Raw genomic sequence first — 13,382 nt, 5'->3', positions numbered from 1 at the left:
GAAATAACTAAGATTAATATGTGTTAATAAAATCTTGAAACTGGTATCTGGGAAAGGCATCTAGGTAGTTAGATGGAACTAGTGGCTGTCTGACACTGACACTGAGACCCAGCATTTTAGACAATCATTTAAGTGTGATATAACCTCCGGGGATATATCAAGTGGATCAGTATATTAGCATCGATAGCCAAGGACAGTATGGAGTGAGCCTTGCTACGCAAGGATCTCTGTAACTGGACTGAGTTTCTTAGCTGCCCTTTGATGATAACTATTTTGTTCAGTGGGGTTATCTGCTGTACTTTGCAGATGTGCACCTGAGCGATGAAAGGCAGATGTCATTTTCTGTGCTAGCATCTCCAAATAAAGCTCTTCGTGCACCCCCTCCACAGTTACAGCCTCCACATGCTCTGCTTTAACAGGGGCCTAGGACAATAAAGTGAACCTTGGTTATATTTACCTCTGTAATGTTATCCAAAAAAATTAAATTTGAGAACGTTTTCAGCTTTAAGAAGTTGCTAATCTCTTACAACTGAGTAGCTTTCCGCTGTTTACAAGTGTGAGCAGACAAAAGTGATGCCAAGTTAATCTAGAAACTCTTTAGACTGCAGCCTCCTCGACGGTTGCTCTGGAAGCAGAGACAGAGACAGACCCAGACACAGTTACTGAGTTTGGACGTCTGTCTTTGCTTGGCTTTTCATCCCCCCTCCAAATGGCAAGGCACCCTTCGGCTCCGGCTATTGCATAACGCTCAACTCATCTGGGATTAAATTCCTTTGCAGAGAATCGTGTATTTCCCAGACATAATCCCAACTCTAAATCTTGAGATGGGCAAAGCAGCACCAACTCCAACCCTTTTTATAACTGCAGTTTAAAAACAACATCCCCCCCCGGAAACAAACAAACAAAAAACAAAACAAAAAACCGAGCTGCCGACGGATCTACCCAAACCATTGGATTTTGCCTTTCCAGATCGCATCTCTCAGCAAAGAGCCGGGTCCTCTGCCTCGAAATCGGGTCGAGGAAACGTTTAAAGACGGGAAAAATAGAAACTCAGAGGCAATTCTAGATACAATTTCCTCTTTGCTGGAGCACTTCTCAGGCAATGCAGCTCTACGCAGCGCTATTCAGGATGGTGGAGGCGTTGAAAGCCAGGGTGACAATAAGTGTCTAAATTCGGATTCCACCCATGAAAAAGGATTCATGTTATAATCCGAGAAGCGAAGGGGAGGGGAAGCGAGGAGGGAAGGGGTTATTTGGTCATTTATTTTAAAATAAAAGCCCTCCTCTTCTTTCCCACCTATGCTGGGTGGAAAAAAAAATAAAGACGTCTGCAGTGCCAGCCTGCTTTCTACGGGGGAACCTAGTCAAATAGCCATCATTTCAGCTGAGCGTTGGTCCAAGAAGACTACCGAGACAGAAAATGATTTTAAGCCGCCCCCCCCCCCCCCCCCCAGCCTCTCTCAATTTCTACAGATGCATGTAACGCGCCGGCAGCATTTCATTTAGCCTACAATACTGCTAAATACACTCGTTGAACCGATTAGGCACTCGGATTAAAAAAGATCTTTCTTTCCTGGGGAAGGGGGGGGGGGGGGGAGCTGTTTGCAAGTGCGGCCACCGAGGTTTAAGGTTGCCCGTTTGGGGAGAAATCTCTTTAGCTGAAAAGCAAACGGGCGTTTAGTTTGGATATTCCCCAAACTGATTTTCTAGGTGACACTGTAGTTTAGCCGAACATAGACGGCGCCATCACTCCACTTATTTTTCACCCAACAGAAGATCCACTGACTTCCCTTATTTTAACTTCCTATTAACCTAAGATTCCCCTCCACCCCACCCCTTTCCCAGAAAATTACCCCAATCATGAACAAACCTCAGGTTTTCTTGGTCTCGCTGGAAACGACTCCCGGGGAAGCAGCCCTGCCGCCACCCAGACTTCTCTTAACTTTTCAACCGCGGGCTCGGACCAGGCAGGCAGCGCAGAGCCGCGCAGCGCTGTCTGGAGCTTCAGCAACAGCCTGTCCTCCTCCGCCGCCGCCTCCTCCCCGCCAGCCCCAGCTCCAAGCTCTCCACTCACATCATCCCTGGAAAGGGGAGAGGCAGAGATGCCCCCGGACACCCTTACCTTCCACTCCGAAAGCTGGCAGGCTCTTTCTCTAAACCACTAGCGCCACAAGCACGCTTCCCAACACCAGTGCTGGAGAGATGCCCCTTCTGTCGGCAGCACGGATTCCCATTTTCCCCGGCTTAGGTTCAAAACCAAGATCGGAAGAAAAAATAAAAGGCAAAAAAAAAAAAAATAATAATAATAAAGGCAGAGAGAAGCCCCCTTGCACGCCCGGAGCAGCTTCGCCTCTGGTTTCGCTACATCCAAGCACACGGAGGGACAGGAAAAGCCCCAGCCCCGGCACCGCAGGAGGGGGCAAAACGGGACTGGCGGAGGACGAAGAAAATTGAATACACTTGAAACAAAGTCTGAACACGAGCAGGCGGCGGGCAGCGATGCCAGGCGAGCCGGGAGCCAGGAGCGCAACTACTGCCCTAATGCAGATTGGTGGAGGGGGTTGTTGGGTTGTTGTTGTTTGGTTTGGTTATTCTTTATCTGGATATACTTCTTCCTCTCCTCCTCCCCCTCAGGTGCCGATGGGTGGACAGCGGTTGGGGGGGGGGGGGCAAAAAAGGGAAAGGAAAAAAGAAAAGAAAAGAAATCCTTGGCTGATTATGTCGGCAAGCTGTTTGAATGCTGAGCGAGGAGGGAGGACAGGAAGGGAGATAGTGGAGCTGTGCGCGCGCGGTGGAGAGCGAGGGAGCGCGCGGGCGTGTGTGTGTGTGTGTGTGCGCGTGTGTGGGAGTGCGCTCCAGTGTGCGCCTGTGCGCGCGGCTCCCCCTCTGCCTCCGCTGTGCGTGTGTGTGTGAGTGTGTGTGTGTGTGTGAGTGTGTAAGGGAGGGAGAGAGGGAGCCTCTCGGCTCCAGCGGGCGGCCCGCGGTTGCGTTGCGCACGTCACGGCTAGTCAAACCCAAGCACGTCCCCAAAACGTTATTTTTCTGCGTCTGGGAGGTTCTTCCAGCCTCAGTTCCCACCGCTGGGGCTGGCTGGGACCGACTGGGGAGAAACTTGCAGCCTGGGAAACAGGCAGATCAAGGAGGGGGGGAAGAATAAATCCAGCACTTGATCTCCTTCCTCTTGGTTTTTGGGGTTTGTTTGTTTTTTCCTTTTCTTTTAAAGCGGAATCCCCCCGCAGGCCCCCGGGGCTCTCAGATCCCCACCGCCATGCAGATGAAGGGATGTAGCGCTCCGAGGGAAAACACAGCTCTCCGCTTTCAAAGGGCCGCCTGCCTTCGCCTGCAGCGATAGCGGTGCTCGCCGCCCGGCTGCAGTGTACACCGTGTGGACGTGCTCGGCCCACCCCGCCGCTGAGGCGCTCGGGGAAGCCGGCTCCCTCCCGCCATCTCGGGGAAGGTGGCCTTGCTTCCCTGGATGCTGCCCGGGGGCGGGGGCGGCACAGGCGCTGGAGCAGAGATGCAGGGATAATGTCCTTAACAGCCTCATCTTAGCTCCCGCCTGCTGGCTCCCGCTGGAGCGCGCCAGGCAGACAAGTGCTTCCCAGCCCCAGCTCAGCGGAGGGCTGGGGGCTGGAAGAAGGCGAGGGTCGAGAGAGGAGTCGTGTCGGAAGAAAGAAGGAGCCGCTGCTCTGGCGCAGCTAAATCAAGTTGAATATGCAGTTCCCCTCCCTGCTTCCCTTGGTCTCGCACTCCCGGGGCTGCCCTCTGGCTAGAGCCCACTGGCGTGAGAGTAAGGGGCATGATAGCGGATGTCGAAAACGGGGAAGGCATATTCCTGTCAGCCAGCGGCCCCCAGTTGCTTTGCTCTACAGCTCACACATTTCTACCTGGCAGAAAGAACAAAGCCTCTCGGAAGCCTGTGTGGTCCAGTACACGCCATAATCACGCTCACTTTGAAAGTTCATTTGAAATACGACTGCCAGGCTTTAGAGGTACTTTTTCCCCAGATGGAAATAAATAAATAAATAAATAAATAAAAGTCTGGATGCCATCCAAGCCAATCATTTCTTAGAGCAAACAGTTTGCTTCCCCCTCCTGAAAGGCTTGAATTCAAATAATGCAGGACTTTTATTATTACAATTACATGCTGCACAAATTCTGATAAGAGATATTACTGGTCACAAACTACTCTTGACCCAAGCAAATAGGAGCACATTTATTGCTCTTTGCTATATTTTTTCCTAGGTACAAGTTGTAAACCACATCCATTTTAGCTTTTACAAACATGAATAGTTTATACCTCTTGTAAAAAAAAAAAAAAAGTGAAAGGTTTGCATGATCTCCTCCCAACAAAACATAAGACAAGGGAAACCAAGCAACTGCAGATTCAGAACTAGCTACAGTCCTTCACACTCAGTGACACTCCACATTATCTATGAGTGATGACCATAGCTTTGTTTTGTTTAGCAATCCTTTAGGAATCATTTGGTTCACTGGCATGCTGACCCCGGCACACTACCCTAAAGGTGCGTGTACAATGCAGTCACTTTAAAAACATCTTTTCTCATTCACATTAGATGTGGGACATGATGATGGGTCAAAGAAGAAAGCTTCTCTTAATGAACTCATTCACCCTGCACATGGAGTCCCATGACCCTCGCAATTTGCAGCTCACTTGATTGTGAGTGAAATGAGGTGTATTTATAAAACATGATTTATAAGTATGCAGTGGATAAGCCACTGTCTCTAGCATCCCCCTAGATATCACAACCCTATAATTAACTTCCACAAAGAGGTCAGCTTTAGAAACCTCTCAGTGAATATTCAATAACAAACGATTGGTGAAGAGCGAGGTCAAGTGAAGATATGGCTCAGAGGGAGACAAATCCACGAGGACAGCTCTTCCCTGACTACTTCCTTACAACTCAAAGCAAAGGGACCTCGGCAGATAAAGCATGGAGATTAACCAAAGACCCTGAAGACTACAATGCTGAGAAGGCAGTGCATGCTGTTATGCAGATCATAGAATTCATTCTAGTCAGGCTTGGATGATCCAGTTTTTTTGGGTGGTCCAAATTTTGCTACAGTGTGCTCCATCTTTTATAAATGCACAGTTATCAACCACATACATGCCTGCAAATGTCTAATAAGAAAAATTCTGGAACAAAAGGGAACTTTCAGATATACATATATTTCAGACATCAGAAACTGTCCCATAGGGAACCTTGAAGCTTAAAAATAGTGAGGATCTGGGTATGGCTGACAGTGAAGAATTTCTCTTGAGGAAAACAAATTTATCTCACTTGCTGCATCTACACATTAATGTATTACCTAATCATTAATGATAAATGTGCATGAGTAAACTCTGGAGCTTACTGCTCCAGGGCATTTTGCTCCCAAGATGCACCATTTGAACATGCATATTGCTCCAGAGTTTATTCATGCACGGCACATGGAGCCCTGTCAGACCAGCCTGAGCTGGCAGGGGACCCAGGGGATCAACCTGCCAGTTCATGCTGCTCCAACAGGGTTCCATGGACTGCAGAGCAGGTGGCTGAAACACAAGGGTGATTCAGAGCAGGGGCTGTCTGCTGGCTTGCCCTGCACTGAAGTACCCTGTGCCTCAGCTAGCCGGGGCTGTGTCTACATGTATGCTACTGTACACAGAAGTTGCATGTGCCCTACCTAATACAGGCACACATATAAATGCCAAGACATTTCTATGATTTGCTGCACAGTTAATTAGTCAACTATATAGTAAACATCTTGTGTAGACTCATCCACTGTGTAATGATGTATGCAGATCTCTTACCTGAAATAAAATAAGCGGATCTCTGGTTATTAAGAGTTGCATCTTGGGAAAGTGCAATTTTGAAAGCTAATTTACTAATTGTAATAATTTATAGAAGCAGAGTTGAGTGAAAGTCACTAGTGGGCATTGCAGAATGAAAATACAGTATTCTAACTAACCTGGATATGTTCTACCGTACATCTGAAAAAGGAGAGTCCATCCAGTTCCTGCCCACACTGTCTTAAGTTTTTTCGTTTTTACAGGGTTGCTATTAGAATTCCCATCTACACTCTAGACAGTTTGTATTGTTTTGATGGCATGGGCAGATTTACTTTGGATTAGCACAGTTTAGTTACCATCTTGTTTACAATAAAGCCCTCAAAAGAGACATATCCAAACTGTGGGTTCAACATTTTTTTCCCCAAGTAGTTGCTTTAGTGAGAGTAAGAGGAAGAAACTTCTATAACCAGACTTAAAACTTTACTTGGAGTAAATAAGATGATTTTTCATTTTGCTGTTACACTTTTAGAATCTTTGATTCACTCTGAGACAGGTGCTGGGTGGTTTCAGTTCAGTTTTCAGTAAATAGGAGCGTTCATGACAAAATTTACTTCCATTGCAATTGAAAGTTTAGGTGCTAGATTCAGCATCAAAGATAAAATCACATGGCCTTGGAGAATGAATTGTTCTATCATTCACTAAACCCTAGAGATAGATTAAATGCAGGTGATCCCTGTGACAGTGCTAATACTCCTGGTATTTGCACTCCCACAGCTCGTACTCTCTCTTTTGTGGCCAATAGAAGAGTCTCTATGATAAAAGCACCTTTAAAAGAAAACCAACATGGTTTTCAATTCCTTTCCTGAATTTACCTTGCATCTTATGGCCATTTTTACTATTATTTAGTCAAAATGGTTGATCATCTTGTGGCCAGACTTCCAGGGCTACCAATTAGTCTCACCTGATGCTGACTTCAGTGGAAATAAGGTGACACTGAAAGCTTTCTTTCACTTTCTAGTTCCCAGGTCTTAATATAGTGCTATCAGTACTCTAATGCACTGGCCTAGAGCTACCACAGTTATATTCTCTTCCGGCTTTAGCCATATCTCCGCCATGACCTCAACTCATCCAAAGTACACAGATCACCACCACCATACTCAAGCACTGGTCTAGAAAGCTTTGCTCACTCCTTCTCATCCTTAACAGAACTGTTTTTAAGACTGTAATACTATTTCAATATTAGTGGTAATGATACAGTTTCCTAATATTTTTTGTGGCTCATATTAAAGCAATTACTATCTCCTTGTATTTTCATATTTTTGTTGTGCTTTATATTTGCAAATATTTGAAGGTGAGCTAGAGTAATGCTGAAAGCTCTCAATAGCCAGGCGTTGGGCAGTGATATACCCTGGGGATGACAGCAGTATAACAGCTTACATAGTAAAAGAAAGATAACAAAAATAGATGGGATTTAACATCACAAATATTAATCACAGACCCCAAAGCTGAGGCTCTGCTTAATGTGTCACCCCTGCATGCACTACTGACAAAGAGCATAGAGCTAAACAACTGAAAAGAGACAAGTGTTTTGGACTATTTTTTGGTTTTTCTTTAGCTGATTAGCTCATGTAGTGGTGGCACTGACCTTTTTCTCTTTGCACTGCCTGCTGCTCTGCACACATGTCCATACCCATACACAGGCATATGTGATCCTTTCAAATTCCCCCTTATTTGTTTCTATCTTCCAGAGTGGTTTATTGGATAACACTTGAGTTCCTATAAACATCAGCATTCTCGTTCTGCAGGTCAGGAACTATTTTAAAACAGAGATTCTACGCAGCTATCTTAAAAATAAACATAATTGAGTCACTTTGGACAAAAGTGCCGTGTCTATATGAGACACTAACTGCACAGTCATTACTGCACATACATTTAGTTCTTGTATAAGCAAGTACTAAATGACTACACAGAAACCTGAGTTACTGTGCAGTAGCACCAACGAATGTCTTTTTGTGATACTACTGCACAGTAGCTTAATACTACTGTGCAGCAGCATCATATCATAGTTGTTGTCATGTGATGCTAGCGTGTAGTACTATTGGGCTACTGTTCAGTCAGCGTCTCATGTAGATGTGGCCAAGGAGAGTTTTTTTCAACACATAATTTGGTTGTTTGAATTTTAATAGACAATATTTAGCTCACTATGTTTATTAACAATTTAAAAAAAATAGGTGCCTAAACATGCCTAAACATTGCAGTATTCAGAAAAATTCAGCCTGGGTTACTTATATTTCTCTAAGCAAAGGAGAACAAGAATTTAAAAACAACAATTGGGTGGGAAAGTGCTCAAGAATATACAGCACTTTTTGCAGGTAGTGATGGTTAAAAAAATTCTCATAAAAATTCTGAAAAATTTTAGACAGTATCTGTTTCCTTCAAAATTAAATATATTTAAATTGGAAAAGCAAATTGCATCCCAAATTTCAAACCAAAACTGATTTTAAATGTTCATTTTTTTCAAACAGATGTTTCATCTGAAAATTTCAATTTTTAAATTTGTTTTAATTATAAGAAAAGGAATCCATTTTTCAGACATCTTCTATTCCTGGTACTGAAATGATTTGGTCTAATTCACTCATCTACTAGGTTGTTGGACTAGATGCAGGAATCTATGTCACACAGGATGTGATACTAAGATCATAGAAACTGCTGTTCTGCCCCAGATTCAAGGTTAATATAGTCCAGTATCCTATCTCAGCCAGTGACCAGCAATAGATGTAGCTCTCTAAAGTACAACAAAGTAATGTCTGACAGTCCTCCTTCAATGAAAATCCTACGCTAATAGTTGAGACAGGTTTAAACATTCTAACATAAGACTTTATTTCCCTCCAATATTTTTTTTTTGCTAGCATAAACTACTGTAACAGGATATTCTTTTTTCAATGTAAATACCTAGTCCCTCTGAATCTTAATGTTTTCAACCCAATTTTATCATATAGCAATGAATCATGGTGTGAAAATACATCCTATTATTTCTGTTGCATTTTCCACCTTTCAATTTAATTGACTGTCACCTTGCTCTTGTATTATGAGACAGTGAGAAATAAGCTCCTGACCTACCTCTCTAATCCATTAATTATTTTTTTATACTTTTATCCTGTACCCTTTTATTCATTTCCTGTGAAAAATAATCCCAATATTTCAATCTCTCTTCATAGGTGTTTTCCTTATGACCTTACCACCATGTCATGCCCTGAATTCCTTCCAGCCTGAAATATCCTTTTAGCCATGTGGAAACTGCTCCATTCCTTCTGCATAAGGTGACCATACTTCCCAGTTTGCCCAGAGCAGTCCCAGATTGCAAAGGCCCTGGACAGTTGGTAAAAATTAAAATGGAAGCCCTGGAATCTCAGAATCATGGGGCACAGCAGGGAGGCATCATGCGTCAGGCAGCTCCACCTCTCCATTAGATTGCACTTGTGCCAGCTGCCCCTGCCTCCTGGCTTCTGCCACTGACTGAAGCAGCACTCCTGACTTTTGGGGCAAGGGAAAGGAGGAACAATTTTCTGAATGTCCTGTTTGCCTCAGATTTCCTTATGGTACCCTACTTATGCATCATAACATTATGTGTGCTTTTTTGACAGCTGCTGTATATTGAGTAAGACATTCAGCTAATTAATTATCTAGGTCTTTCTTTAGCAGCCTCTTGTAGGATACTTTGTCAAAATTCTCTTGAAAGTCTAAATTATGTCAAGTGGTTCTTCATCCACAATTTTATTAACATATTCAAGGAGTTCTAATAGATTAACGAGACACAATTTTCCTTTGTGGAACTTTATAATATCATAATCTTGCAAGTGTTTTATTTTTCAATTTTTAATGATCATTTCAATCAACTTGCTAGATACTAATGTAAGACTTACTGGTCTACAGTTCCTTGGATCACCTTTAGATCCTTTTTAATATATATGAACAATAGGTACTGTCTTCTGTGCCTCCAGTGTGGTAGGTGTTTTGAATTTGCAATTGTATATCTCAGGTTATTTTATGCTTGAGTTTCTTCATACTTTTAGGGATTAATATACAAGTGCCATCTGGATCTGGCAATTTACTCTTTTTTTAAAATGTTTGGTTGGTTTCAAGACATATTCATCTGACAGTACAGCGTGTTTCTTATGAGAAAATATCAAGTATTGGGTAGATATCTCCCTAATATTATGTGTGGTGAAGACTGTTACAAGTAAATTATTTAGATTTTTTGTTTGTTTGCTTGTTTGTTTGTTTTGCTGTTTTCTGGTTTGGGGTGGGACAGGGGAGGGGAGGGCAGCAAGCTATGTATTTTTGCAGGAGTCCTGCTTCTGATATACTTAAAGAATTTATTTTTGTTTGTTTTGTACCCAACTAATTTGGTCCCTGAAATCCTTCCTAGTCATCCTATGAACTATTTATAGACTACTATGTTATTCTTTTATTGGTCTCACGAGGGTTGGATTTCCAGACTTTGACAGAACACCCTTTGGTTTGAATAATGTCTCAAACCTTGACATTTAATCATATTAGACTTCCTGATTTCCTGTTTTTGTTCTAATGTATGCATGACTTTTAAGATTACTGTTGGGGTTTTTTAAGGCACTTCCATGCTGTATCTAAGGATTTTGCTTCCTTTACTTTTGATAGTACAAGGGCTTTGTGGTATAGAGATTAAGATACCTTGCTATGGTTTCAAAGGTGTGAGTTCAAGCTTTTCTTTGGACTGGTGTCAGAGGCCATCCCTAATCAACCCAGCTTTCAGTAGATATAAGGTCACTTGGGCTGAGAAGTCAGAAGTAACCAAATATGATGTTGATCACCTGGCTTCCTTGTGCACCTTTGGCTACAGATATCAGATTCCTTAACTTTGATAAAACAATGAACTATTAAACTTTGACTAGCTTGTTCATTTTTTTTAAAACCTACCTTTCTAAAACTTAGTTGTCTCAATTTTTGGTTTCTTACTCCCTGCTAGGATTGTGAACCTAATTACCTTATGCTCATTTTTTCACAACTGCTGTTAACTCTTGAACTACCTCCTGTTTACTTATGGTATCTCTATATTTACTTCAGTCAAATGAGATTGGGCCTGTCTAAACATACCCAGGCATGTATTTTAAAGGTAGCTCAGGTATGTTTAAAAAGCCGCAGTCTGACCATGACAATTCCCTTGGGTGTTCTTGACCACAATGTTTCAAGAAACAGCCACTTAAAATGGCAATGAATTACTTCTCTAAATGTTGCTATATTGTGCTATTTGACTACATTGTACACAGATAGTTGAAGTTTCCCATTATTTTGTTAAATTTTTCTACCTTCTTTTTGCTCTTAGCATCATGCTTTTAATTACCATTTCTTGATTTGCAAGCCAGTTGTATTGCTCTATTCATATATTTATATTGGATCAGGGGTGCATTATATTCATACCAATCTCTATGGTGCTCTCTTCTCAAAACTTTTACCTCACTAGATTCAGTGGACTATTTTACATACCCACTTCTTCCTCATATATTTTGCATTGTCTGTCTGTTTAGTATAGTTTATAGTTAGGTAACACATTATCCCTTTGTCCCATTGATTTTTTGTCATTTCACCATGCTTCTATAATGCTTATTCTCCAAGGTCCTCTTTCATTGCAAGGATATTCTATTTCACCTATTTTGCTTTTAGACTTCTTTCAATTGTATATAAACATTTATAGTTGTTATTTTTTACCAGATGCTTGTTTTTATTTATCTCCTTGATATGACATCTTTGCTGATTCCACAGAAATCTCCTATGTGATGTCTTCCTATCCTTGCTATAATTCAGTTGTATTTTGCATACCCTTTACTGGATCCTCAGATGCTTTTATATTACTGACATCCTTGATAGATGACTTATATGCTCCTTGGCTCCTGTCAACTAGAGATTCATAACGATCCCTTCTGGTCTTTATATCTATGAAGTCTACATTTTCAATACTTTGCCTCCCTCAATTGACCATTTTAGCTATTGCCTCAAGCTGTCTGAAATGAATTAATCACCAGCTAATTATTGCACAATCTTCAGTAGCAGAGTTTAACTAGCTGTTCTCTGCCAAAACTAGCATGGAGCTAGGGATGGACAGTTCACAATCCTTACATGTGTTAAGCCTTACCAAATTAATTGGAGAACAGTTATTGAAAGATTAAAGTAAAAACAGGTCACAATTTTCATGTTAATTGTCTAAATGCCTCTGAATCCTTTTTATACTCAGAGGAAGATACATTTTAAAAAATGCCCTTCCATCTCCAATGATGATGTTCTTCTGTAAAATGTTCCTTAGGCATTAGTCAAATTGAACAACAGTAAATAAATAAATAACTAAACTGTTATAGCTTGGCTCACCCCAGTAAAAGATGAGAAACTCAAAGTTAGTGCTGAATCTGTCTTTGACCTCCTTCATTTTGCTTACACATTGTGTAAGTCTCCAGAGCGAGTGATTTTATGTACTCTGTCTCATTGAGATTTCTAATAACAAAGGGCAGTGTTAAAGATGTAGTCTTAGGTTGCTGTTTTTCTTACATTAGTGAAAGTGAGGGTCTAATAGCGTTGGCTTGAATCAAGTTTTGTGCTATTAGTAAGGGACTGATTGTTAAGGTGCAAAATTTCATTATTGCAGGCTTAGCCAGCAATAGGATGATCATCCTCTCTGAAGATAAGTGCCTAAGGTGACTTAGAACTTCCATAGCAACTTCTATGTTTCACAGAAGGGGTGGGTGACAAAATGGGATTTGTAGTCAGCAGTCCATAAACCTGCTGGTCCCTATGAATGGGTCCTTAGACCAATGGTGCAAGGCAGAATTGTCTGAAAGTTGCACTCAAATGTACTGGTGGCCAGAATTTAGTAAAAGTGTTCCAGGATTTGGGCAATGCTCTTATTTCTCTTTGCCTACTGGCCAGTGCATTTCAATATAATAGTAATAACCTACAAAGACCATGCTTTTTCAGTCCTTATTTCTTCTGCTTAGAAAACCTAAATTATGACAGTTTTTGGTAGTTTTGTGGTGTTAACAGATGCCCACAAATGGATAGGCTATGACTACTTAATGTTGTTGGGGTGTGGGCACACATAACTACTGAACTATTCCTAAATGTCACTGATTGGAAACTAGTTCAGTTGTCATGGGTCAGATGAGTCCACACATACAGTAATCTAGTATTCCAGGTAGAACAGTCATCTTTTGCATGTTGAAGTGCTGTGGCTCTGTCACCACTCCAGCATACCTTGCAGCAGGTGAGTGTTTGGAGCACTGTTGCATCCACATTTTGGAAGTCCCAGGGATGGATCACTTGTGGCTGGGGTGTTTTATTTTATTCTTTCCTTCCCACCTGGACATGAGTTCAATGAATGTCATTAGCCTGCACTTGACTGAACTCTGCAGTGTGCTTTTCCTGACTTGTGGTGCCTGGTGCAGGGGAGAAGAGCTTAGACCCACATTTTTGTAGTTGCAGGGGATGGGGAGGCATGACAGGGGCTGTGGTCAAATAGGCAGTGAGGAAACTACTGGTTGTTCGAAAGATAGCTGTTATTGAAGTA

At 42.1% G+C, this 13,382-nt stretch overlaps 1 protein-coding gene across 4 annotated transcripts in view; it reads right to left on the bottom strand.

Moving 5' to 3' along the window:
• Positions 1–3,014, bottom strand: part of ADGRB3 (adhesion G protein-coupled receptor B3) — a 733,084-nt gene extending 730,070 nt beyond the window's left edge. For 2 of the 4 annotated variants that reach the window (XM_059730825.1, XM_059730832.1), the window contains exon 1: positions 2,123–3,013. The gene's annotated coding sequence lies outside the window, so the exon portion shown is untranslated. Of the gene's footprint in view, positions 1–1,870; positions 1,951–2,122 lie in introns of those variants that run through there. The other 2 variants (XM_059730831.1, XM_059730829.1) reach the window with 2 other exon arrangements.
• Between the last annotated feature and the right edge of the window lie 10,368 nt (positions 3,015–13,382).

This window comes from Alligator mississippiensis, chromosome 1, assembly GCF_030867095.1.
Source record: "Alligator mississippiensis isolate rAllMis1 chromosome 1, rAllMis1, whole genome shotgun sequence".
NCBI classification, from domain to species: Eukaryota; Metazoa; Chordata; order Crocodylia; family Alligatoridae; genus Alligator; species Alligator mississippiensis.
Note: the sequence above shows the minus strand (reverse complement) of the source record. Positions and strands in the feature narration are given on the sequence as shown.